We start from the raw sequence: 24,948 nt of genomic DNA on the forward strand, positions 1-24,948 counted from the left end.
AAATCTGGAGTTTCAACCATCTGGGAAAGAAAACTGGGGACCTCAGCATGTAGGCTGTCCATTTGGCAACAGCTAAAAGTAGTGCTAAGACTAATCAAGAGGAGTGAGACTGAAAATGAAGCTTTGTTGGCCTGTTTTGGGAAATTTGGACCAGATCCGACAGCTTGAACACCGTTTTTGACCACCGTGCTGGGAATCCTGTTTTGTTCCACTGTTCAGAAAGCCTTTAGGGGTTAAACTTCTGTCATTCAGTTCTTCATGGAGAAACAACAACACAAAACTAGGGGCTCAATTTAGAGGAGAAGCTGAAACTGATTCAAACAAGATTTCATTAACTAATTTGGGGAGCATTTGAAGCTGTTCTGAGCTATACAATTACTCTTTTTTTTTCTCATCTCCACTGGCACTCTGAGAATCAGATCACCTGGGGAAAGCAGCTTTAAAAAATTCCAGATGGTGTGTGTGATGCTCCAGCTGTGGAGAATCTCTCCCAGTCAGGCAATCTGCCTTTCTGCCGGAACCCTCTAAAACTGTGCTGCCCATTTGTCATGCTTCTCCAATTGCAGCCTTCTGGATAGCTTCTCTTTGCCTTGTCTGACTCTTCCTTTCCAGTTTTTATCATCCCCCTCCATGAGCTAATGTAGTAACATCTCTTCATTGGCTATAAATCCACAGAAGAACCCAATATAAAATATGGTTTTGTGAAGGAAAATTGGAAAACATCTGTTTTTTTACCCATAAGATTCAGTGTTCACTTGTCTCATATGACGACGTGACTGTGCATGTGTGAAAAAGAAAAGAAACAGGAAGAAGGGAGGGAAAGGCTAGGATGAGGGTGAGCAAGAAAGAATTCGCGCTTGTGTTTTTGTAGCCAGCTGGACCAAATAACTTCACCTCCATGTCAGCTTGATTAGAATCCTGGGTTTATGTTGAGAAAGGTCAGTCTCACTGACTAGAATGAACTTGATGGGGCTACCAAAGAAGTGATTTCTCCTGAATTGGTCCTGGCTATTGTCTTGATTATAAGCTTTGTCTGGAGTTAGTCCTAGTTTATGGTGGCAAGGCCTGAAAGCTTATGGGCATCTTTTGGTCTCCAGAGGGTTCAGGTGGGCTTTCCTTGAAACTTGAACAGTGTGGGCAAGTAAAGGGAGGAATCAGATAGCAAATGAAACCCCATGCTGTTGGCTACCTGCTGCCCTTGTTGTGTCTTTCTATAGTATTCTACATATAGAATTTCTTTTTATATTTATATAATATATAATTCTCTCACTCTGCATATATATATATATATATACACACACACCTTTCCTAATTTGTAGAATATTAAATGGGGGTGAATTTTTGAACCTTCCATTTTAGGTTCAGGTAAGGTACATGGGTCACTTCAGTTTTATTTTACTTGGTACTTGGTACCTTTTGAAATCTAGATGGAAAATTACACAAATTGGCGGGAACTAAAATTTCTTTTCCAATATTATCATGTTAAAAAATTATATAGCATAAAATGCAAAGATTGTAAGTTTACAATTTGATTAGTTTTGTTAAAAGTATACACCTATGTAACCACCACCTCAGACAAGATCTGGAACATTTCCATCATCCAGAAAGTTTCCTATTGTCCCTTTCCAGTCAATCCTCATCTTCCAAAGGCAACCACTGTTCTGATTTCTATCACCATAGATTATTTTGCCTGTTCTTGAACTTCATATGTATTTTTTGTGTCTGGCTTTTTAAGCTTAACATAATATTCCCATTACTCATCCATGTTGTATGTGTCAGTAGTTCATTTAAAAAAATTTCTGAGTTGTTTTCCATTGTATGAATACCCACAATTTGTTTATACGTTCTCCTGTTAATGAAATTCTAACTTATTTTCAGTTTTATGGTCATGCTTCACTTAACAATGGGGATATGTTCTGAGAAATGCATCATTAGGCAAGTTTGTCATTGTGGGAACATCATAGTGTACTTACACAAATCTAGATGACATAGCTTACTACACACATAGGCTATATGGTGCTAATCTTATGGGACCACTGTCATATATGTGGTCTATTGTTGACCAAAACGTCATTATGAGTCATATAACTGTATAGAGTGAAAGTTTTAATCATGATGTCTGATTTATCAAAATTTTCTTTTGCAATTAATGCTTTCTGTGTGCTAAGAAATCCTTGTCTACTCCCAAGACTGCAAAAATGTTTTTCCATGTTTTCCTCTAGACATTTTACTAGGCTTAGCTTTTATACTGAAGTGTATGACCCATTTCACATTAATTAATTGTGTCGGGGAAAGCTTAATGTTTATTTTTTCCATATTTTTCTAGTTATTCCAGTGGCATTTGTTGAAAACACTGTCTATTCCTCACTTAATTATATAATTGAGGATTTAGGCTATTGGTCTGTAGCTTTTTTTTTTTTGTAATGTCCTTTCCAGATTTTGGTGTCAGAGTCAAGCTGGCTTCTAAAATAGGTGGAAGCATTCTTTTTTCTTCTTTTTCTGGAAGAGTTTGTATAATATTGATATTGTCTTCCTTGAAGGTTGATAGAACTTACTAATGAACCCACCTGGGCCTGGAGTTTTCTTTGTGTGAGATTTTTATTATAAATTTAGTTTCTTTAATACATATAGGGCTATTCAGATTTTCTATTTCTTCTTTAGTCATTTTTGTTAATGTTTTTAAAGGAACTTGCCCATTTTAAGTTGTTGAATTTATTGGCATAAAGGTGTTCATAGTATTACCTTACTATCTTTTTAATGCTTATAGGATCTGTACTGATGCTTCTCTTTTATTCCTAATATTATTAACTTGTGTTTTTTCTCATTCTTAATTATTCTTGGTAGGTGTTTATTAGTTTTATTAATCCTTTAAAAGATTTTGGCTTTGTTAATTTTCTCTATTGTTTGCTGATTTCTACTCTGATCTTTATTATTCCTTTCCTATTACTTTGCATTTAATTTGCTCTTCTTTCTCTGGCTTCTGTTTTTCGTTTTTTTGTGAGGCATATTAGCCCTGAGGTAACAGCCACTCCAATCTTCCTCTACTTTGTATGTGGGATGCCTCCACAGCGTGGCCAATGAGTGGAGTAGGTCCACACTCAGAATCCAAACCCGTGAACCCAGGACCACCGAAGCACAGTGCGCAGAACTTTAACCACTCAGCCACAGGGTTGGCTCCCTCCTCTAGCTTCTTAAGGTGGAAACAGATAACCAATTTTAAGTCTTTCTCTTTTCTCTAATATAGGAATTTATAACAGAGATGCCCTTTTTAAGGACAGTTTTGGCTGCATTCCACAAATTTTGATATGTTTATTATTATTCAGTTTGAAATATTTTCCAATTTCTCTTATGATTTCTTCCCTGACCAATGAGTTACTTAGAAATGTGTTATTTAATTTCCAAATACTGGGGATTTTCTTTTCATTTCTCTCTTTTTCAAATTGGATTATTTTTATTCATCTGTCTTCAAGTTCACCACTTTTTATTCTACATTCTGTTTTTAAGCCCATCTAGAGAATTTTTAATTTCAGTTCTAGAATTTCTATTTAGTTTTTATTTATATATTGTTTTCATTTCTCTACTGAGGTTTCTTATCTGTTAACTCATTAAAAATATATTTTATTTTAATTTTTTACGTATTTATAATAGGTGCTTAACGTCTTTGCTAAGTCCAACATTTGGGCCATTTCTGATCTGGTTTCTATTGATCAATTTTAATTTTTTTGTTTATTTATTTTTGACTATAGATAGCATTTTTCTGTTTTTTATGTATCTGCTTGATTTTTAAATTGAATAGACGTTGTGAATAAAAGTATTGTAGAGCTTCTGGATTCTGTTTTCTTTTTATGGGTAGTACTGATTCTCATTTTAATAAGCAGTTCAGTTACAGGCTGGTCACCTTAAACTTTTGTAGGCTTTAGGCTTTGTTCAGTATTGTGGAAAGTTCAGGGTGTTTCTTAAGCCCCTCTAGTTTGGCAGGACTTCACTTTCAAACTCTGTCTCCCTTCTGGGTCTCATTAGGATTTGGTTTCAGGCTCTGTTAGGGTAGATTTAGAGTAGCTTTTACACTAGTGTTAGGTTCTTACTCCTGTGGTGTGGCCTTCTGTTGTCTCAACTGAATGCCAGGGATGTCATCAAAGTATTAACAGTCTCTTACTCTGAAAGGGCCAAGAATTCTGCTTTTCTTCTAGCATACTTATCCTCTAATATCTCTATTCCCCTCTCAATCCCATAGTAACTGTTATCTGGTAAACCTTGCAAGGTCTCACTCTGAACATGTACAGCCTCACCCTTAGTCAGGGATACACACAGGACCTCCCACGTGGACTCCTAGGGCCTTCTTCTCTGCACGGCTACCTTTTCTCTGATGCCTTGCCTCAAAGAGTACAGTTCAGCCAACCTTAAGTCTGATTTCTGTCTCCTCTGGTCAGTGGGACCACCTTGACTCCAACTCTCTGCATTGCAGTTGGGAGATCGTATCCAGTCAGAGAGCTGGTTGATCATGGGGCTCACCTCATGAGTTCCCTTTCTCTCAAGGGTTGCAGTCATGTGCTATCTGTTGTCCGCTGCCTAAAAAGCGTTGCCTCAAATAGCTTGCTCAGTTTTATAGTTGTTTATGTCAGGAGGGCTGATCCAGCACCAGTTACTCCAACATGGTTGAAAGTGCAATTCTAGATCTACCATTTTGCTGTGTTCTATTTGTCCTGTCTTCTTCTTTTTCCCTTGTTTTTCTCCTTTCCTGTTTTCTTTTGGGTTAATCAGATTTTTAATGTTTCATTTTAATTCTTCTAAAGACTTTCTAGCTATAACTTGTGTCTTATTTTTAAGTGTTTGCACTAGAGATTACAATATGGATCTTTAGCTTACCACAATCTATTTAGAGTTAATATTGTAGTATTTTCAGTAAAATGTAAAAGTTTTATAATACTGTAATTACATTTACATCCCCCACCCTTTGTGATATTGTTGTTATATATTTTACGTCTACATATATTATAATCCCACAATATAATATTACAATTTTTTCATTAAACAGTCAGGTTTTTTTTTGGTGAGAAGGATTGGCCCTGAGCTAACATCTGTTGCCAGTCTTCCTTTTTGCTTGAGGAAGATTGTCCCTGAGGTAACATCTGTGCCAATCTTCCTCTGTTTTATATGTGGGATGCCACGACAGCATGGCTTGATGAATAGTGTATAGATCTGTGCCTGGGATCAGAACCCACAAATCCCAGGCCACCAAAATGGAGCATGCAAACTTAACCACTATGCCACTGGGTCGGCCCCAAACAGTCAGTTGTTTTTTTTTATTGTGGTAAAAAACACGCATCATAAAATTTATCATATTAACGATTTTAAGTGTATAGTTCAGTAGATTTAAGTATATACAGTCAGTTGTTTTTTCAAGGAATTAATAGAAGGTAGAAAATATCATCTGTTAGAATTATCCACATTTTACTATTTCCGCTTCCCTTTATTTCTCTTTGTAGGTATGAATTTCCATCTGATGTCATTTCTTTTCAGCCAGAGAACTTCTTTTAGCATGAGGTGTGTGTCTGTTGAAGACATCCTCTCAAATTTTGTTCATATGAAAATGTCTTCAATTCTCCTTCATTTTTGAAGGATATTTTACCTAGATATGGAATTCTGGGTTGATGGTTTTTAGTTTTTTAATTTTTGATTTTTATTTTGTTTTTGGTTTTTAAAAAATATTGTCCCACTTTCTTCTTGCCTTTATTCTTTGTGTTGAGAAGTCAGCTTTCATTTGTAGTATTCTTCCTTTTTGTGTAATGAGTCATTTTACTCTGTCTGCTCTCAGGATTTTCTTATTACCTTTGGTTTTCTGCCATTTTACTAAAATGTGCCTAATGTGATTCTCTTTATATTTTTCCTGATTTGGGTTTGATGACTTTCTTGACTCTAAAAGTCAATGTTTTTCATCAAATTTGGGGATTTTTCCTACATTATATTTTCACAATTTACCCCCCACAATTTCATGCTCTTTTCCTTCTGAGATTCTTATTACACATATGTCCAGCTATTGGATATTGTTCTACAGATCCCTGAGACTCTGCTAATTTTGTCCAATCTTTTATTCTCTGTGTTCTTCAGAATTAATACTTTCTATTGATCTGTTTTCAAGTTTGTGATCTTTTCTTGGAAGGGCTCCAATCTTTTGTTAAGCCCATCTATTGAATTTTTTATTTCAGATATTGTTCTTTTCATTTCTAGAGTTTTCATTTGGTTATTTTTCATAGTTTCTATTTTTCTGCTTAAATATTCCATCTTTTCATTCATTATTATCATCTTTTCCTCTAGTCCTTGATTGTATTTATAGTAGCAGCTTTAAAGCCCTTGTCTGCCAATTCCAGTGTCTGCATCATTTTGGGGTTTCTATTGACTGCTTTTTCTTTTAACTGTGGGTCACATTTTTTCTATTCCTATGTCTGGTAACTTTGAAATTGTATCTGGACATTAGTTTGATACGTTGTAGAGAATCTGGATTTTGTTGTCTTTCTCTGAAGAGTGCTTCTTTTCTTTTAAATTCAAGCAGACAGCTCAATTATTGGTTGGTCAACTTAAACTAGTGTAGACTTTGTTTTACACTTTGATAGAGCAGATCTATTTTAGTTTTTCTTTTAGTCTTAGAGTGAGACATAGACTATACTCACATGGCATTACTCCTTTTTGCACTTTTACTGGACAGTCCAAATGTTTATCAAGCCTCTCTAACTTGCAGAATTGAAACTCAAAACACTGTCTTCCTGCATTGGGCAGCAGCTGAAATCTCTGCTCAGCCTTTTCAGCTTTCCAGCAGACTTTTTGGAATCTCACAGTTCAATGGTCAGTTTATACTTAGATTTTATACTTGGATTAAAATGATATGCTTAGAACTTATGCTTAGTTTTGAGAGCTCCCTCTTCTGTTTAGTTTTTTCCTCTCTTGGATTTCCTATCTCAATTTCTGGACTCTTTGCCAACCTTAATCTCTGTGCCCTTGGGGTTTCTGCACCGTTCTGCATAGACTGGGGAATGCCCTGAATAGATTATTGAGTAAATTATTGTATATGGCTCATTCATTTCCTTTCTTTGGACTGAATCAATGTTGCATGGATAAAGGGGAGAATGTTTGTTAAAAAAACAGTTGTGCCAGTAAACACTCTGTCATGGTAATAAGCCTACATGGCCCTTCTGTGACTGGCCTGGAAAATGATTGGCAATGCTAGATTGGCACTCCGTATCTCACCAGGAGCCAGGTTAGGAACATCCTGTCACCGCAGATTATTGAGCAACCTATATCACTAGGGTTTTTTTTAACAGGATTCCCCTGAGAGTATGTGCATTTCCCCTTCTTGTTTGGTCATAGTAGAATAGGTGAGGTGCCCAGATAAGTGGCTTTGTGAAACTTCACAAACCTTGTGAAATAGAATTTATATGTCTTCTTTGATTGGCACTGTTCATGAGAAAGTGTTTCTGGTATGTTTGCCCAACACATTTCATTTTCTTCCTTCTGATTATAGCATTTCTGCTACCATCCCAACTTTTCTTTGGAGAACCCTTCATGTTATTTATGTGGAACACTCAGTCTTCATACTTGTGCTCTCTGCTTATCTTCCTGATCCATACCCCATCTTTCTCTCCTCAGGAGTGGAAATGTGGCCCCAAATTACCACAGTGATTCATTGAAATATAGACCAGGATATAAGTAAGACCAAATAGAATTCTCCTCAGGATATTTCTGTTCAGCTTAGACCATGAGCTCCTAAGGCAAGAACCACCTTTTGCTCACCATTGCATCCTCTGCACCTAGCACAGGCCTGGAAAAATGTGAATGAATCTTGAATAGAATGAGTGGCCTTTGTCAGAATCATGCAATGATGGTGTCTTTGGCTTTCCAAGACTGGGTGTTTCTTTTCCTACCTGATAGCATCTCTCTAAGAAATATGAGTTAGGCATTGGCAAAGGTGTTCATCAAATGGACCTCACCAATATATCATTGGGTGCATGACTGAGAGAGAAGAAAATCCTGGAGGGAGTACATTTGAAGCTAGACCTTGATTTCCCTAGAGGAGTACAATTTTGATCTTTGAAACAGGTGTGTGTGTATTTATGTGTGAGGACACGTGTGCACATGTATGTGTGTGTGTGTAAACTGAAAGATGAACAGGAAGTTCATTCCTTTTCTTAGAGCTCTTTCCTTCAAGTCTTTGTTCCCCATTCTGCCCCCAGGACATCAAAGGACTCAGGAAGGTCTTTCTCTAGATATGCCTATTTCAAGTATATCAGCTAGACACTCAGTATGGACAACCTTGAGAGATAAAAACTCCAGGAGGGACCCAGTCACCGGGGGAACTCCTACGTTTTGTGAGTTTTGCCTCCAGCAGCTTGACTTGTTCTCACAGTGAATACTGGGGAAAAATCTCTTCGTGTTTCTGGCAGGGGAAGGGGAAAAGAAACCATCTTGAAATATGCCAAAGCATTCTGTTCTTCTTAACAAGATCTGCCCTCAGTAGAAACTATTTAACCAAAGCCTAACTTGCTGGAGTTTTATCAGAGCCTAAATGACTTGGGAGAAGGGAAATACCTAACTCCAGCCTCCTCTAGCCGTCCTGTTCCACCTAGAGAGGGGAGAGGGAGTTGCTGAGAAGTACCTGTGAAGTTTACAATCAAGAGGTACAGGCTCACTAAAAGACTGATACCTAATCATAGTACTACAAAATGCTTCCCCTCCCTGTACTTTACCACCACATCACTATAGGCCTACAGCAATTCTAATACACCATGTCTAGCTATCAAGGAAAAATTACAATGGGGATCAGCCCAGTGGCGCAGCGGTTAAGTTCACACCTTCCACTTCGGTGGCCCAGGGTTCGCTGGTTGGGATCCCTGGTGCAGACATGGCACTACTTGGCAAGCCATGCTGTGGCAGGCATCCCACGTATAATGTGGAGGAAGATGGGCATGGATGTTAGCTCAGGGCCAGTCTTCCTCAGCAAAAAAAGAGGAGGATTGGCAGCAGATGTTAGCTCAGGGCTAATCTTCCTCAAAAAAAAAAAAAAAATTACGAGACATACTAAAAGGCAAAACAACCACACAGTTTGAAGAGACAGAGCAAGCATCAAAACCAGATCCAGATATCACAGGGATGTTGGAATTATCAGACCAAGATTTTAAAGCAATGATTATTAATATGCTAAGGGCTCTAGTGGATAAAGTAGACAGCATGCAAGAGCAGATTGGCAATGTAAACATGGTGGTCAAAATTCTAAGAAAGAATCAAAAGAAATGCTAGAGATAAAAACCGCTATAAAAGAAATGAAGAATGCCTCTGATGGGTGTATTAGTATTAGTATAACCTAGATGAAATGCACCAGTTCCTTGAAAGATACAATCTGCCAAAAATACAAGAAGAAATAGACGATCTGAATAGGCCTACATCTATTAAAGAAATTGAATCAATAATTAAGAACGTTCCAAATCAGCACCAAGCCCAGATGGGTTCACAGGAGAATTCTACCAAATATTTAAGGATGAAATTATACTAATTCTCTACAATCTATTTCAGAAGATAGAAGCGGGGGAACTACTTCCTACTTATTCTGAGCCCAGCATTTCCTTACTACCAAAACCAGACAAAGACATTACAAGAAAAAAAAAATACAGAACAATATCTCTCATGAACATAGATGCAAAAATCCTCAACAAAATGTCCTTCGGTAGGTAAATGGATACACTGTGGTACATCCAAACAATGGAATATTATTCAATGCTAAAAAGAAATGAGCTATCAAGCCATGAAAAGACATAGAGGAAGCTTAAATGCATATTACTAAGTAGAATAAGCAAGTCTGAAAAGGCTACATACTATATGATTCCAACTACATGATATTCTGGAAAAGATAAAACTATTGAGACAATAAAAAGATCAGTGGTTGCCAGGGGTTAGGGAGGAGGGAGGGATGAATAGGCAGAGCACAGATGATTTTTGGGGCAGTGAATCTACTCTGTATGATGCTATAATGATAGATACGAGTCATAAATTTGTCCAAACCCATAGAATTAAAACACCCAAGGTGAACTCTAATGTAAGCTGTGGACTTTGAGTGATAATGAGTCAATAGATGTTTATCAGTTGTAACAAATGTACCACTCTGGTGGCAGATGTTGATAATGGGGAAAGTATGCATATGTAGGAGAAGGTGGTATAAGGGAAATCTCTGTATCTTCTGCTTAGTTTTGCCATGAACCTAAAACTGCTCTAAGAAATAAAGTCTGTTTCTAAAAAGTGAACATTGTATCATTCTTTAATAAGAGAAAATAATAAAGTCTTTAGCATTTAAATGCTCATTTGATATTTGACTAAAGTCTTGGTACTCATTTTTTTAACTTCCATTATATCTCATGTAAAAATACAACCATTTTTATTGTATATATTTACAGTTAATTATTTATTTCAAGTAAAATGATATGGATTGTGACTAAATGTGCTCCAAACTCTTCTAGGCAGAACAACATATACATAAGATGAGGAAGATCTAGATCCTACTTTCGGAAAGATTTCAGTCACAGTTGAGAAACATCAATTTGGGAAACAGACATGGCACACACCAGTTTAAAATAAAGTACCAATGTTTCAGAATACCTGCTCTTTGTTGTTTTTTTCTTTTGTAGTTCAGGGCCGTGATAGTCCTTTTCCTGACTAGTTATTCTTAGTCCACTTTGCTTATGGATCATCTAATTTGGAATAAACTCAAGTCTAACCCAAATAAATCTCATAGCCAAGAAATGAGTAACGATGTGAAAGCTGCTCCCTCAGAAGACACCCAAAGCAAACCTTTTAACAAACACCAGAAGAACAATAAATAGCTTAATTAGCCTATTCTCCATCAAAATTTCAGTGATTCTAAGAAGATGTACCTCAAAATCCACTAATGTTCTTATCCCTGAGTAAGACTCAGAGCCCTCTCTCTTGGAAATGGCTTGCCAGCCTTCCAGTGGAATAAAAAGTTCTCATCACCTTCTGTTTTCCATCTTGCTTTAAATCCTATTCACAGATTGTGTTAAGGGTCACTTTGACATTCATTTCTCAAATCAGACTTGGCTAGTGCTCTTTATGAATCTTCAAAGCACAATTCTTGAAAAAATGCTACTAATTCAAGTTTTGAAAAATGCACTCCTTGGGTGATCCCAGAAGTGTTTGGCAACAACTGCATTATTAGACAAAACAGAAATAATCATCCAGCTGAGAAAGAGCTTATTTTATATACTGTTTGGTAGAAAGTTAAATTGTTCCTCATATTCTAACATTGATTGGTGTCCTGACCTTTCCAAATATTTAACCTGTAAAGACATTTGAGAAGCCCAGGACTTGCTCTCTCTGTCTCTTCAAAATGATAGATTTCACGTGAATTTTTACAAATGGGATCTCACAACTCCCTATAGCTGCAAAGGAGCAGCTGTCTTAGAAGGTACAGAGCGTGAGAAAACACTTTCCAGAGAGCTCTGGGACTTCCCATTATCTGGAAGTTTTTAAGGTCTTAAAATTTGTGAAGAAAATGAAAGTTTTATTTGTTTATTTGCTTTTAAACGAAGGGTCTACATCATGATAATCAGCTGCACCTGTTTGGAAGCAGCCTTTCGCAGTTTTCATTTAGCATGCTGCTGCGTGTATTTGCTTAATTCCTCACAGAAATGTGTCATCAAATAAGAAATGTATAAAATTACCATTTAAAAATAAATAAGCAGTTGGCATTTTCAGAAGAATCATTTCCATAAAATTCCAAATTTTATGAACTAATGCTAAGCATTTTCAAACCAGTTGTTTCAAGGATTTAAAGAAAATTTATTACTGTTAAATCTTGGCAAGATGACCAGTGATAGAAGATTGTATACATAGTTTCAAAATTTTTGTTTTGGATCATCAGGGATTAAGCACAATGGAATATATTCTGTGAAATCAAAAGTAGAGCTGGGGCAAAGAGTTCTCAAAGAGCTTGGTGTTCTGTAAGGCTCTCATTAGAAATGGTAGGAGAACATAGAAATGCTAGCAACAAAGATGTGGGGCACATTACCTCCGAATGCCAGCTGTAGGATTCTGCCTCATTCACGACTAGATTAATTACCAGGTTATCTCCAGTGAACTAGCCTTTGGGGGATGAGTGAAGATATTTAAAGGAAGAGCTAAGTAGCCCAGTGGATGGAAACTAGCAATTTATAGTTGCTTCATATTCTGATGGTTGAGTAGAGGCCCAGGGCAGTGGACTCTTGGGATTATACGGAGATTAAGCTATACCTTTTACATTCCAATGAAAAGGAAGTATGGCAGCATGTTAAATTGGAAGTTTCTACTAAGGCATCAATATACAGCAGATGTCACACACTAAAGCAAAGTACCGGGCCAAGTTGCAGAAGGATATATACCTGGAAACTGGTCACCTAATCTTAAAAACTCCTCTTCCATACAGAGGCTTTTAAAGTGTGGATTGTTAGATATTTGAGGAAGACTTTTTAAGGAAGCTTTATTTGGAGAAAGTGGTACTGTGAATCTTTTTCTCCACACTTCTGTCCCAAAAGTGGGGTGAGTGCTTCCCTCTTCACCTAAGGTCAAGAGAGAAGAGCTACCTGAGGCCCTTAATATGGATTTCCCACCATTGGGTATGGGAGAATGCACTGGGAGAACTGACTTCTCTTCAGGAAATCTAGAAATCAAAGAAAGATGGCCTAGCTACTTTTGTGGTGGGGCAAAGGAGGATCGCTACTGCACTGGAATTTGACTGAACTTTTGAGAGTAGTTTTGGGGAAAGAATCCATGAGTGTTTGTAATGGGTCAAATGTGGGGTCATATGAACAAGGGACATCTTAGATCCAGTGCAATAGAAATTCCTAGACAGGCAAACAGGCCTCGGCAGAGGTGGACTACTGTGTCCCTAGAGCCTGAGGACTGCCAGAACAGAATGCCTTCTTCCAGGTCGAGGGAATGAATGTGACAAACTGCCAGCATTTGAGGATGTGTGTAGTGCTTTGAAAAATCTGTGAAGACACCTACAAGAGAAAAAGTAGCTTTAAGCTTCTACCAGGCTCAGAGAATGAAGCCAAATTATAACCATACTAATTAAGTAAGAGTTTTCTTGCTTCCTTTACTTTTGCCTTATCCTTCTGCAGAGCCTTGAGCAGGAGGTAGATGTAATTTTGAATGAAGTGTAAAGCTTTGATTATACCCTGGGCTTTGGGATTAGATGTTTTGTGAACTGTGAGACTATGGTTAAGTCTTAAAGTGACCATAGAACATTTGCTACTTGAGAGTGAGACTTAAAAGCCATGGAACTGCCCAAGTTTCGGTCCAGGGGCATAGGAAATGCTTCCCCCACAAAATACATTTTAAAGGAATAGGGTGAGACAAAAGTATGCTATCCAGTTATCGCCCATGATTCTGCTTGTTCAATGTGCTGGTTTTGGAAAAGTTTTTTTCAAAGTTTGCAAATTATGGTACAGAATCATTTTAGAAGAGAATATCATGATGGTTAAGAACACGAGCTCTAGAATTAGACTAGGCTCAGATCCTGGCTCTGCCACTTTTTAGTTATGTGATTTCGGATAAGTTACTTAACTTCTTTAGAATCAATTTAGTTATCTGTCAAATGAGGCTAACAGTAGTAACTACCACAAAAGGTTGTTGTTAGCATTAGATGGGATAATGCAGGTACAATGCACACCTTGGTGTCTAGCTCCAAATGTTAACTGTATAACAAATTTAGACTTTGAAGAGGTTAGATTTTGCTATAAGGTAATTTAATCATATAGATTTTAAGTAATAGCCAATTGTGAGCTAGATTGGCTTTTAAGCTTTTGGCTGTTGAAAATATCATCAAAATATTTTTCAAGTGTAAATTATCAATGATTATTATTTGTATTTTTTTAATGTGCCACTATGAACCATGCTAGAATACAAATGCTTGTATATCTTTGTTCACTGATGCATTCATTTCTGTAGAGTAGATTTATCAAGGTGGGATGTCTAGTTCAAAAAATATATGTATTTTTGAATTTCCCCATAACGTCAATCTTATTAAGATATAATTTACATATGGCAAAAAATGACTTTAGAAAAATGATTGTAGTATACAGTAGTCCCTTCTTATCTGTGGGGAATACATTCCAAGCCCCCTTGTGGATGCCTGAAACTGCAGATAGTACTGAACCCTATATATACTATGTTTTTCCTATACGTACATACCTATAAGGTTTAATTTATAAATTAGGCACAGTAAGAGATTAACAACAGTAACTGATAATAAAAGATAACTATAACAGTATATTGTAATAAAAGTTACCATAGATTTTAGCAACACCAGCGTATGATTTTTTTTTTTTCCTTATTAAGTCCAGAACTTTCATCTATTCACTTAATGGAAGCACCTTATGGCTTCTCTTTGGCATATCTGAATTGCCAGCATCACTACTCTTGCGCTTTGGAGCCATTATTAAGTAAAATAAGGATTACCTGAACACAAACACTGTGCCTCAACAGTCGATCTGATAACCGAGACGGCTACTAACTGACTAACAAATGGGTAGCGTATACAGCATAGAAATACTCGACAAAGGGATTATTCACATCCCCAGCAGGATGGAGTGGATGGTGGGAGATTTCATCATGCCACTCAGAACAGCGTGCAGTTTAAAACTTATGAATTGTTTATTTCTGGAATTTTCCATTGAGGAGTACTACTGTATAGTCATGTAACCACTACCACCATCAAGATATAGATTTAAATCACCCTGAAAAGTTCCCTTGTGCCCCTTTGCAATCAATCTCCTCTACCTAACCCTAGTCTTTAGCTGCCTCTGATCTGATGTCTATTCCCAAAGTTTTGCCTTTTCCAGAATATCATATAAATGGAATAATAAAGTGGTCATATGTGTCTGGCTTTTTAGCATAATGCTTTTGGAGATGTATCCCTCTTGTTGTGTATATCAGCATTTCATTCTTTTTTATTGCTGAGTAGTATTCCATTATAAGGATATTCTACAGTTTGGTAATCCATTCATCTATTGATGGACATTTGATGTGTTGCTAGTTTTTTGTGATTATGAATAAAGTTGCTGTAAACACTTGTTCTCAAGGTTTTTGTGTGGACATATGTTTTCATTTCTAACTGCTTGGGCATTTATTAAGTGTATGTTTGACTTTTTAAGAAATTACCAAATTTTTTTCAAAGTGACTACCATTTCACATTCCCACCAGCAGTACACAAGAGTTTCAGTTTCTCCACATCATTGCCAACACTTGGTATTGTCAGTCTCTTCAGTTGACATTCTAGTGGGTATCTTGTGGTAATTTACATTTCTCTAATGACTAATGATGTGGGTCTTTTCATGTGCTTATTAGCTATTTGCATATGGTGAAATGTCTGTTCAGATCTTCAGCTCATTTTTTAATTTGGTTGCTCATCTTATTGTTGAATTGTGAGAGTTCTTTATGTATTCTGGGTACAAGCCCTTTATCATAGAAGTGGTTTGCAAAAAATACCTTCTCTTAATCTGCAGCTTGTTGTTTCTTAAAAAAATTTTCTTAAAGGTACCTTTTGGAAGAACAAAAATTTTTTATTTGATCAAATCCTTTTAATCAATTTTTTTCTTTTATGATTGTTTATCTGAGTATATCTTTATTTTGCCTTCACATTTGTATAGTTTTGCTGGATATAGAACCTTTGGTTGACAGGTTTTTTTCCTCCAGTACTTTGAATATGCCATTCAGCTGCCTTCTGTCCTCTACTGTTTCTGATTAGAAGTCAGCCTTCACTGATATTGCTATTCTTCTGTATGTGATGGATAGTTTTTGTCTTGATACTTTCAAAAATTTATCTTTGCCATTGTCTTTCAAAGTTTGACTGTAATGTGTCTAGGTTTGGATCTCTTTGTGTTTATCTTACTTGAAGGTTCTTGAGCTTTTTGGATATTTAGGTCAGTGTATTTCATCATTTCGGGGACATTTTCAGTCCTTGTTTCTTCAAATACGTTTTCTGTCCTTTTTATCTTTGCTCTTCTTCTGGGGTTCCCCTTATAATATATTGATATAATTGATGTTGTCTTACAGGTCTCTGAAGCTTTGCTCATTTTTCTTTAATCTCTTTTGTCGTTTCTCCTTCATATTGGATGGTTTCTATTGATCTCTCTTCTAGTTCACTGATTCTTTCTTCTGCCATCTCTAGTTTGATGTTGAGCTCATTTAATGAATTTTTCATTCCAGTTATTATATTTCTCAACTTTAGAATTTCCATTTAGTTTTTTTATAATTTCTGTTTCTCTCTTGAGATTTCCTATTTGTTGAGTCATCATTCTCATATTTCCCTTGAACTTACTGAATAAACCATTTATAAAAGTTCTTTGAAGATATTTATAATAGTTACTTTGGAATCTTTTACTGCTAAATCTAATATCTAGGCCCACTCAGAGTTAGTTGCTTTTGTCTACTTTCTTTTCTCTGAGTGTTTCTTTGCATGCTTTATAATTATTTTTTGCTGCTGTTGTTGTTGCTTAAAGCTGGATATTTTAGATATCATATTGTAGCAACTCTGCATTCTTATTTTTTTTCCCATTAAGAGATTGTATCTGTGTTTTCTTTTTGACTTTTTCTTTGTTTTTGCTACCTTGCCTCTACCTACACAGTGGAATCTGTCTGCCCTCTGGTGTTCAGCTAATTGATGTCTTTGCTTAGTTTTCTGTTCTTATTTTTATTTTTTTATTTTGACTTCCTAGGGATTGCCTTGTGCCTACATAGGTTAGTGGTCACTAGTAGTTTGAGAAGAAATTGTGCACTAGTTCCCTCAAGTGCACAAGGTTTCCACCTTCTATTGATGAATCTGTATGTGGCTTGAAGAGTATATTCAAGTTCAGCCAATTTACAGATCTGCTTCACTTTCTGCCTGGCTCTTTCTGGACTTCTCTGTGTATGCCTGTCAGCCAGGGATGTATGATGAGCTTATCTAGCTCTTATGTATCTCTTTCATTTCAAGGCTCTCTGTGTTCAGTTTCTGGCTAGTCCATCATTTGCACCAACTGCAACTGCTCTTTGGAGAGAGTAGTTGCTGATCTCTTTACTCCACGATAGCTGGAGGTCTTCCTTATCTTGATGTTTTAAGACTGTTGATTCATATTATTAAATTTGTTTCATTCTTCTTTCAGTCTGTAGGTATGTCTGCAACATTTCTTTTTTTTGCTGAGGAAGATTTGCCCTGAGGTAACATCTGTTGCCACTGTTCCTCTTTTTGCTTGAGGAAGATTTTCCCTGAGCTAACATTGTGCCAATCTTCCTCTATTTTGTCTGTGGGTCACCACCACAGCATGGCTGCTAGAGTGGTGTAGGTTAACACCCAGGAACAGAATCCGGGCTGCTAAAGCGGAGCGTGCTGAACTTAACTACTAGGCCACAGGGCCAGCCCCCTGAGATTTGTTTTTTCAAGGTTTTTAAAGATTTTATTTTTCCTTTTTCTCCCCAAAGCCCCCTCCCCCAGTACATAGTTGTGTATTTTTAGTTGTGGGTCCTTCTAGTTGTGCTATGTGGGACGCCGCTTCAGTGTGGCCTCATGAGAGGTGCCATGTCCGTGCCCAGGATCAGAACTGGGAAAATCCTGGGCCTCTGAAGTGTAGCATGTGAACTTAACCACTTGGCCACGGGGCAGCCCCTCCTCCGAGATATTTTTAAAGGTGGATAATTGAGTGAATTATTGCATGAATCCGTGAATATTTGAGAATATTTTTCTGTTTTCTTTACATTTGAATGACAGCTTGGCTTGGTATAAAAGTTTGTGGTCATAATCATTTCTCCTTAAATTCTGTAATACATGGTTGTCTTGCATTTGGTGTTGTAGAGAAGAAATATGACTTTTGTATCTTTATATATAATTTTTTTCTTGCTTGAATGATTTTAGAGATTTTTCTTTATTGTTTCAATTTGAAAGTAGAATATATCTTTGTATAACCATTTTTTAATTAATTTGCTCTAAAATTGAAATAAATTTAACCAGAAAGAGGTGAAATCTAAATAAAGAAAACAGTAAAGTTGTACTGAAGTTCATAAAGCCAGATCTGAATAAACAGAGAAGCATACCATGTTCCTGGAGAGGAAAACTAAATGTTATTTCTTCTCAAATGCTGTGTTACTTCATCTTTCATCATATCAGGCAACACATAACATATGTTTGTCTCACCTTTAGTAATGCAATTATAATCTGAATCTCAAAGGGGTTTTGAGGTAATAAAATTGGACAAATTGATTTTAAAGTTCATTTATAATAGTAAATATATGAGAGTATCCAAGAAAATTTTGGAAAGAATATATTATAAATCTAATGTTTTTAAAACACTGAGATACATAAAAAGATCAATGGCATAGAAGAATGAGTCTAGAAAAAGAAGTAAGTATATATGGAAATTTAACATGTAAAAAGATGGTGACATTTCAGATCAACAGGGAAGGATAGATTCAATAAATTGTGCTAAATACGTGACTATGCAACTTTAAGAAAATGACTTTAGATTTAATTTTCTACTTCATGTCACATACAAAAAAATTCCAGATGAATTAAAAATCTAAATGTAGGGGGCCGGCCCTGTGGCCGAGTGGTTAACTTTGCGCACTCCGCTGCGGTGGCCCAGGGTTTTGCTGGTTCAGATCCTGGGCGCAGACATAGCACCGCTCGTCAGGCCATGCTGAGGTGGCATCCCACATGCCACAACTAGAAAGACCTGCAACTAAGATATACAACTATGTACTGGGGGGATTTTGGGAGATAAAGCAGGAAGAAAACAAAAAAAAGATTGGCAACAGTTGTTAGCTCAGGTGCCAATCTTTGAAAAAAAAAATCTAAATGTAACTTTTTTCCCAATGATAGAAATGCTATAAGAATGTTGAGGAATATTTTTAAAATTTTGGGTATAAATACACATCATAAAACTTACTACTAATAAAGGAAATGTATAGTAGATTTGACTATATCATACTACACTTCTGTTTTACAAATGCTATATAAAGTTAAAAGATGATCAACAGATTAGAAGAAAATGGATGAGAAATACAGAAGACAAAATGTTGGTGAACCTGTGTGAAAATGGACACTCCTTGTGGGAATATAAATTGGTATAAATATTAGGAGGCACATTCTTAGCAATCCTAAATGTAGGACTCTATCTTATAGAAATAATTCCATGAACATATTAATATGTATTTTCTTTGTAGCATAGTTTAAAATATCAAAATTCTAGAAATAACTCAATGTGAAATAATAAAGGAATGATTGGATACTTTTGGCACATCTATTCAGTTGAAATGCATACAGCTATTGAAAGGAATGCAGTAGAACTATATATACTATTATGGAAAGATGCCTGTGGTTATGTTTTTAAATGAAAAAAAAATGCAGTTTGAAGAACATCTATATAGCATGACCCAAATTTTACAAAAAGAAAAGTATACATTTGAAGATCTACGGATATATATATACATATGCATGTATATAATCTATAATCTACCTGTATAGAATCATAGAAAAATTGTGAAAGAATACATGTTTATAGTTAATAGTAGTTAGATCTAATAAGTGGGTTTTAAGGGATGGAGGTAGGCATTTACACTTGAAAATCATTTTTGAAGAATAATTAAGGATAAGTAAATATGCTCAAGATATAATTAAAGTATAAAGAGTATTGCTCTGACTCTTTAGTTATTTTGGTTAGGCCAGGTCAGAAATAAGACAATGGGATTGAAGAGCTGACTTCTTTCCTTCCTTCCACTCTTAGCATTAACCCTCCCTTTCTATTGCTTGATTCCAAGACTCCCAGAGCTCATTTCTACTGAACTTGCTTCCTTTCTCTGTGCTGCCATCTCTAGCTTGGACTTTCTACAACACATTGCTGTTTGAGGATCTTGCTGAAGCTGTACTCTACTTGGAAAGGCCAAACACGTATCATGGCCCAGAATACCTGCTGCTTCAGACGGGAAATGGCATATATATATATTTAATGTCCTTCATTTGTGTGGAGCTTTACATAATGATTTTACATGCACTGTCTTACTTGATTATTCCAATAGTCCTGTGAATTGGGCAAGGCAAGCATTCTCATTTTAACAAAGGCTTGACATGGCTGGTGTCTTACTTGAGACAGGCAAATAAGGAAGTGAAACATAGATCTAGATAATTACTCAGTTAGAATGAGAGCATGACCAATAGGAGGTGAAATAACTCCGAAGAGTAGGTAAAGCACTGGCTGGGAATCAGAAGCCTATGGCTTTGAACATTTCATTCTACCACATCAGACCTCTGCTTCACACTAAAAAGATTAGTTGGAGTGGGAAACTCAAATGCCTATAAGGATTAGACAGACATTTAAATGAGTGGAACACAGGGTATAAGATTATAAAGGAGTGGAAACTGGTGAACTAGAGCTCATGTACTCCCTCCAAAGACTTGGAAATTTAAAAAAAGATTAATGCTGTTAACGCTGATTCATGCTGTTAACACTGAGGCTTTGGCAAGTCTGTTGGCCAAATCCAGCCCACGGGCTTCCAGTTTGTAACTCCTAGATTAGTTGATTTCTTTTCAAGTCATAACATCCTCTTATCCTTTTGTAACATGGAAAATTGATTGAATGAATGAGGGGAGCAGTTGGTACAGGGTATTGAATTTATAATATAATTTTATTTTTAAAAACTTTTTATTTGGGAACATTTTAGCAATTTGTGATATACAGGAAGTTGCAAAGATAATACAGAGAGATCCCAGGTACCCTTTATCTAGTTTCCCCCATTAGGTACATCTTGCATAACTATAGTACAGTATCAAAACCAGGAAATAGACATTAGTATGAAGTGTGTCTATAGTTTGTTTTCATTTTATCTTATGTGTAGATTTGTGTAACTGCCACCACAATTTATATAACTATTCAATCTTCTTGTGTTACCCCGTTTATAGTCCCACCTACTCCTTTGCTCCCACAGATGGATGTACCACAGTTTGTTTAATTATTCACCTATTTAGGACATTTGGTCATTTCCAGTTTTTGGCTATTGCAAATAATGTATAAACACTTGTGTACAGGTTTTTGTGTGGACTTAGTTTTCATTCTGGGATAAATGCCCAGGAGTATGATTGCTGGGGGGTATGGTGAATGTATATTTAACTTTTTTAAGCTGCCAAACTATTTTTAAGAGTGACTGTGCCATTTTATAATCTTACCAGCAATGCTGCTTTGCATTCTTGCCAGCATATAGTATTGGCACTGTTTTTATTTTAGCTGTTCTAACAGGTATGTAGTGATATCATCATGGTCTTAATTTACATTTTTCTGTAGCCTAGTTATGTTGAACATCTTTTCGTGGTCTTATTTGCCATCCATATATCCTTTTTGGTGAAAGGTCTCTTCATGTCTTTTGTTCGTTTTCTAATTGTATTGCTTGTTTATTTTATTGTTGAGTTCCCTCAGAACTGTGACTATGTCACCTTATATGGCAAAGGGGAATTTAGGTTGTAGGTGGAATTAAAGTTGCTAATCGGTTGACCTTAAAATAGGGTAATTATTCTGGATTGTCTGGGTGGATCCAACATAATCACAAGCATCCTTAAAAGTAGAAGGCCAAGATAGAAGAGTAAGTCAGAGAGATTAGATGTGATATGAGAAAGACTCAGACAGTTGGTGCTCTATCTGTTGTTGTTTGCTTTGAAGAAGGAGAAACAAGGTCAGGAGCCAAGGAATGTGAGTGGCCCCCAGAAGGTGGAAAAAGCAAGTAAATGGATTCTCCCCTAGAGCTTCCAGAAAGAAATGCAGTCCTACCAACACCTTAATTTTAGCCTAGTGAGACCCATTTCATACTTCTTATTTTCAGTAATATAAGATGTGAAATTTGTACTGCTTAACCCACTTAATTTATGGTAATTTGTTGTAGCAGCAATAGAAAACTAATATAAGTATCAAGGTGGGAATTCTGAGGTACTTCCATGAAATCTTTAGGGTTCCATGGTATCCACTTTAAAGATTGTCGATTTTTAATGCTTGAATCGCAGTGTGTTTTTTTTTTTTGCTTTTGTAGACCCATAGTTTCTTATGTGCTGATGTTTTTTTCTCTCTCTACCTCTTTCTTTAAGCAGTGGGTGAACAGAAGGGGGACCTTGTGATCTCAAGAAGTAATAGAACAGGTTGAAGACATTTTCTAAACATTGTCCTATGTGCAAATATGTGTCTGCTGAATCTAGATACAACAGCTGTTTCTCACTTTCTTATGATGTGCTCCAAACATTCAGCAGTATCTATGAAAAACACCTTTAAAATGTCTTATTTATGATGTGGCAAGTGGAGATTAAGATTATTGTGCTTATACTTGAGCCAGATATATGTGGTGTGATTGATGCAGATATTCAAACTAAGACTAAAAACGAGGGTTGATTCGTGCATATTTTGTGAGTGTTGTGATTGCTCTCATACTTAATAAGGTAGTGGAAATCTCAGGAACAAAAATGACTGACTAATAGCTTGCCATATTTGAACTTCTGGCATTCTCTACATATGCCTAAAAAGTGCTGAGCCTATTCCTTTTCCATTGCCAATATGTTACATTTACCTTCGAGATGGACATACTGACAACTACGAATTGTTTATCCTTGCATTTGAGGACTTTCACACACTTCTCTGATTTATTTCCCAATAGTATCCTCTAAATAACTCAAATATTATAAAAACTGGTTGTTTTCTGGTCCCCACAACTAGTTGCATGTTTTCTTTTCTGTGCCTCCCTCTACTTAGAATTCTCTCCCATCCTTCCTCCATCCTAGCCTACAAAAGTCACAAGCATTTTTCAGATCCCAGCTGAAATTCTATCTCCTTACATGAAATGTCCTGTCGTTCCCTCTGAGTATGAGGGAATTTGTTATAGAGAGGTTAATTTTCTGTGCCATGTATTATGAAAATTTGAGTATTTATAAATTACAGAAGCTTTCTGAATTATTTTTTTTCATTTCTTTAGGACCTAATATAAATTTTAGGTTCTCAGAAGATATTGCATAAGGTTATATGAAATAACTATTGGAGTATAAAAACTAGGACAATTGACATGGGCCCACCCATACAGAAAATTCTTCCCATTTGAAAACCAGCTTTTGGTGACTTGGTTTCAGTGTTCATATGTGTGCCTTTCATTTTGTATTAATGTATTTTTATTCCTAACGTAATGGTTTCATGTATTTGATATTGATGTTTCAAAGAACTAGATTATTTAAGAGCAAATAGTATATAATAGTCTCCTTGGTAATGTTACTTTAGAACAAAGAAGGGGAAAATGTGACTATACTGTTTCAGAGCTCATCTTATAATTGAAGAACACTTCAGAAATTATTATTCTCTTTTAAGGCTTGGGAAGCTAAGAGGGGTAAAGGATTAAGATTCTTCCAAGGTTTTTTGTCCTATTATGGGCAAATTCGTTCTTGTTAAACATTCATATTTCTCCTTTCAGTTGCTCAAATGAACCAAAAACTAGCTTTCAAGTGAAACCAGATAGATCTTCTACATATAACTCTCATTTCTCCACTTCCATTTCTTCAAGGAGGGGGAAGGAGGGGTCGACCTCAATTGTATTCATTCAACAAATGTTCATCCAACATAAATGTTTGTTGAGCACCTAGAACAGTGTCTAGCCCAGATATTAGTGACTAAGACAAAATCTCTGCCCTCATAGAGCAATCGTAGTAGGGACCTTTTCCAAATCATTAATATATCATATTGTCATTGAAAGTCTATGCTGTCTTATCTTTATATTCTTCTCAAATCTTTGTTGACCTCAGCTACCGTATGGGAGTTACTTCTACCTTCCTCTATTACTTTACCTTATTTTTGCTGTTACGTTGTACTTTAGAAGCCATGTTCAACACTCTGGCCTCAATTCACTGTCATTCATTTTTTTGCTGAGGAGGACTCACCCTGAGCTAACATCTGTTGCCAATCTTCCTCCACTTTATATGTGGGCTGCTGCCTCAGCGTGGCTGACAAGTGATGTAGGTCCACACCTGGGATCTGAACCCATGAACCAAGGCCACTGAAGCAGAGCATGTTGAACTTAACCACCACACCATAGGGCCAGATCCTTCACTGTCATTCTTGATCTTCATCTACATATCACTGTTCTTCATGGCCAGAACCTGGAGCTTACTCTCAAAGGAGATTGAGGACTTCTACATTTGACTAAGAGGAAGTGATAGGGATTGGATTTGCCTTCCTACCTGAAACATCTGCAATACCAGGCAAAAGATATGAAATAATAGTTTGAAGATAGAACATCAGGCAACTCAGGACAGTGATCTCTGAGAAAGGGAAACAAATGAGATAAGCTCTACAGTTGCACCAACTTACTGCTTAGAGAGAGTTTCCAGACTTCATTGGAGGAGCAGGAAACCAAAGCTGACCCCAATGATCTTCCTGAGATGAGGAGATGAAACTGGGAGTCCAGGGAGGCCAAGGTGGCTAAAGTGTGCATCTGTACAAGGAGAGAGCTTCAGAGATATTCAAAGGGTCCCTGCTGAGTTTTCAGCTTACTATTGAGCAGCACATATGTGTAATTAATCTGTCAGAAGCCGTGGAATGTATACCCAAAGGAAGCAGAGGAATAATCTGTGGGGTTTACACAGGTCTTGGAATTGTTCATGTTCTCACCAAGCAGAGTGAAAAATCTTATAATCAATGGGGCATTGGATAAATTACTCAGAAAGATATTCTCTCATTGGTAGGGTAAAATCAGTACTAGGTCCAAGGTTGCTCTGGTCCTGCTTAACAAAACTAAAAAGCAGACATCAAAAGAATCAAACTGATTCCAAGAGGAAGGAGATCAGGAAAGTGACTGAGTTGTTTATGTGCTTCAAGGCTCATCTCTGAGCTGGACATGTATGAATCTGATCCTAAACACCATATTAAA

At 36.5% G+C, this 24,948-nt stretch overlaps 1 protein-coding gene and 1 long non-coding RNA gene across 4 annotated transcripts in view; both read left to right on the forward strand.

Annotated features, from left to right (window-relative positions):
* HPSE2 (heparanase 2 (inactive)) overlaps positions 1 to 24,948 on the forward strand; it is a 607,109-nt gene that overhangs the window by 109,680 nt on the left and 472,481 nt on the right. The window lies entirely within an intron of this gene.
* On the forward strand, positions 9,601 to 10,637 carry LOC138915753 (uncharacterized). The gene is made up of 2 exons (XR_011421959.1): positions 9,601 to 9,712; positions 10,500 to 10,637. It is a non-coding gene; the product is annotated as an uncharacterized lncRNA (long non-coding RNA).

This window comes from Equus caballus, chromosome 1 (assembly GCF_041296265.1).
Source record: "Equus caballus isolate H_3958 breed thoroughbred chromosome 1, TB-T2T, whole genome shotgun sequence".
NCBI lineage: Eukaryota > Metazoa > Chordata > Mammalia > Perissodactyla > Equidae > Equus > Equus caballus.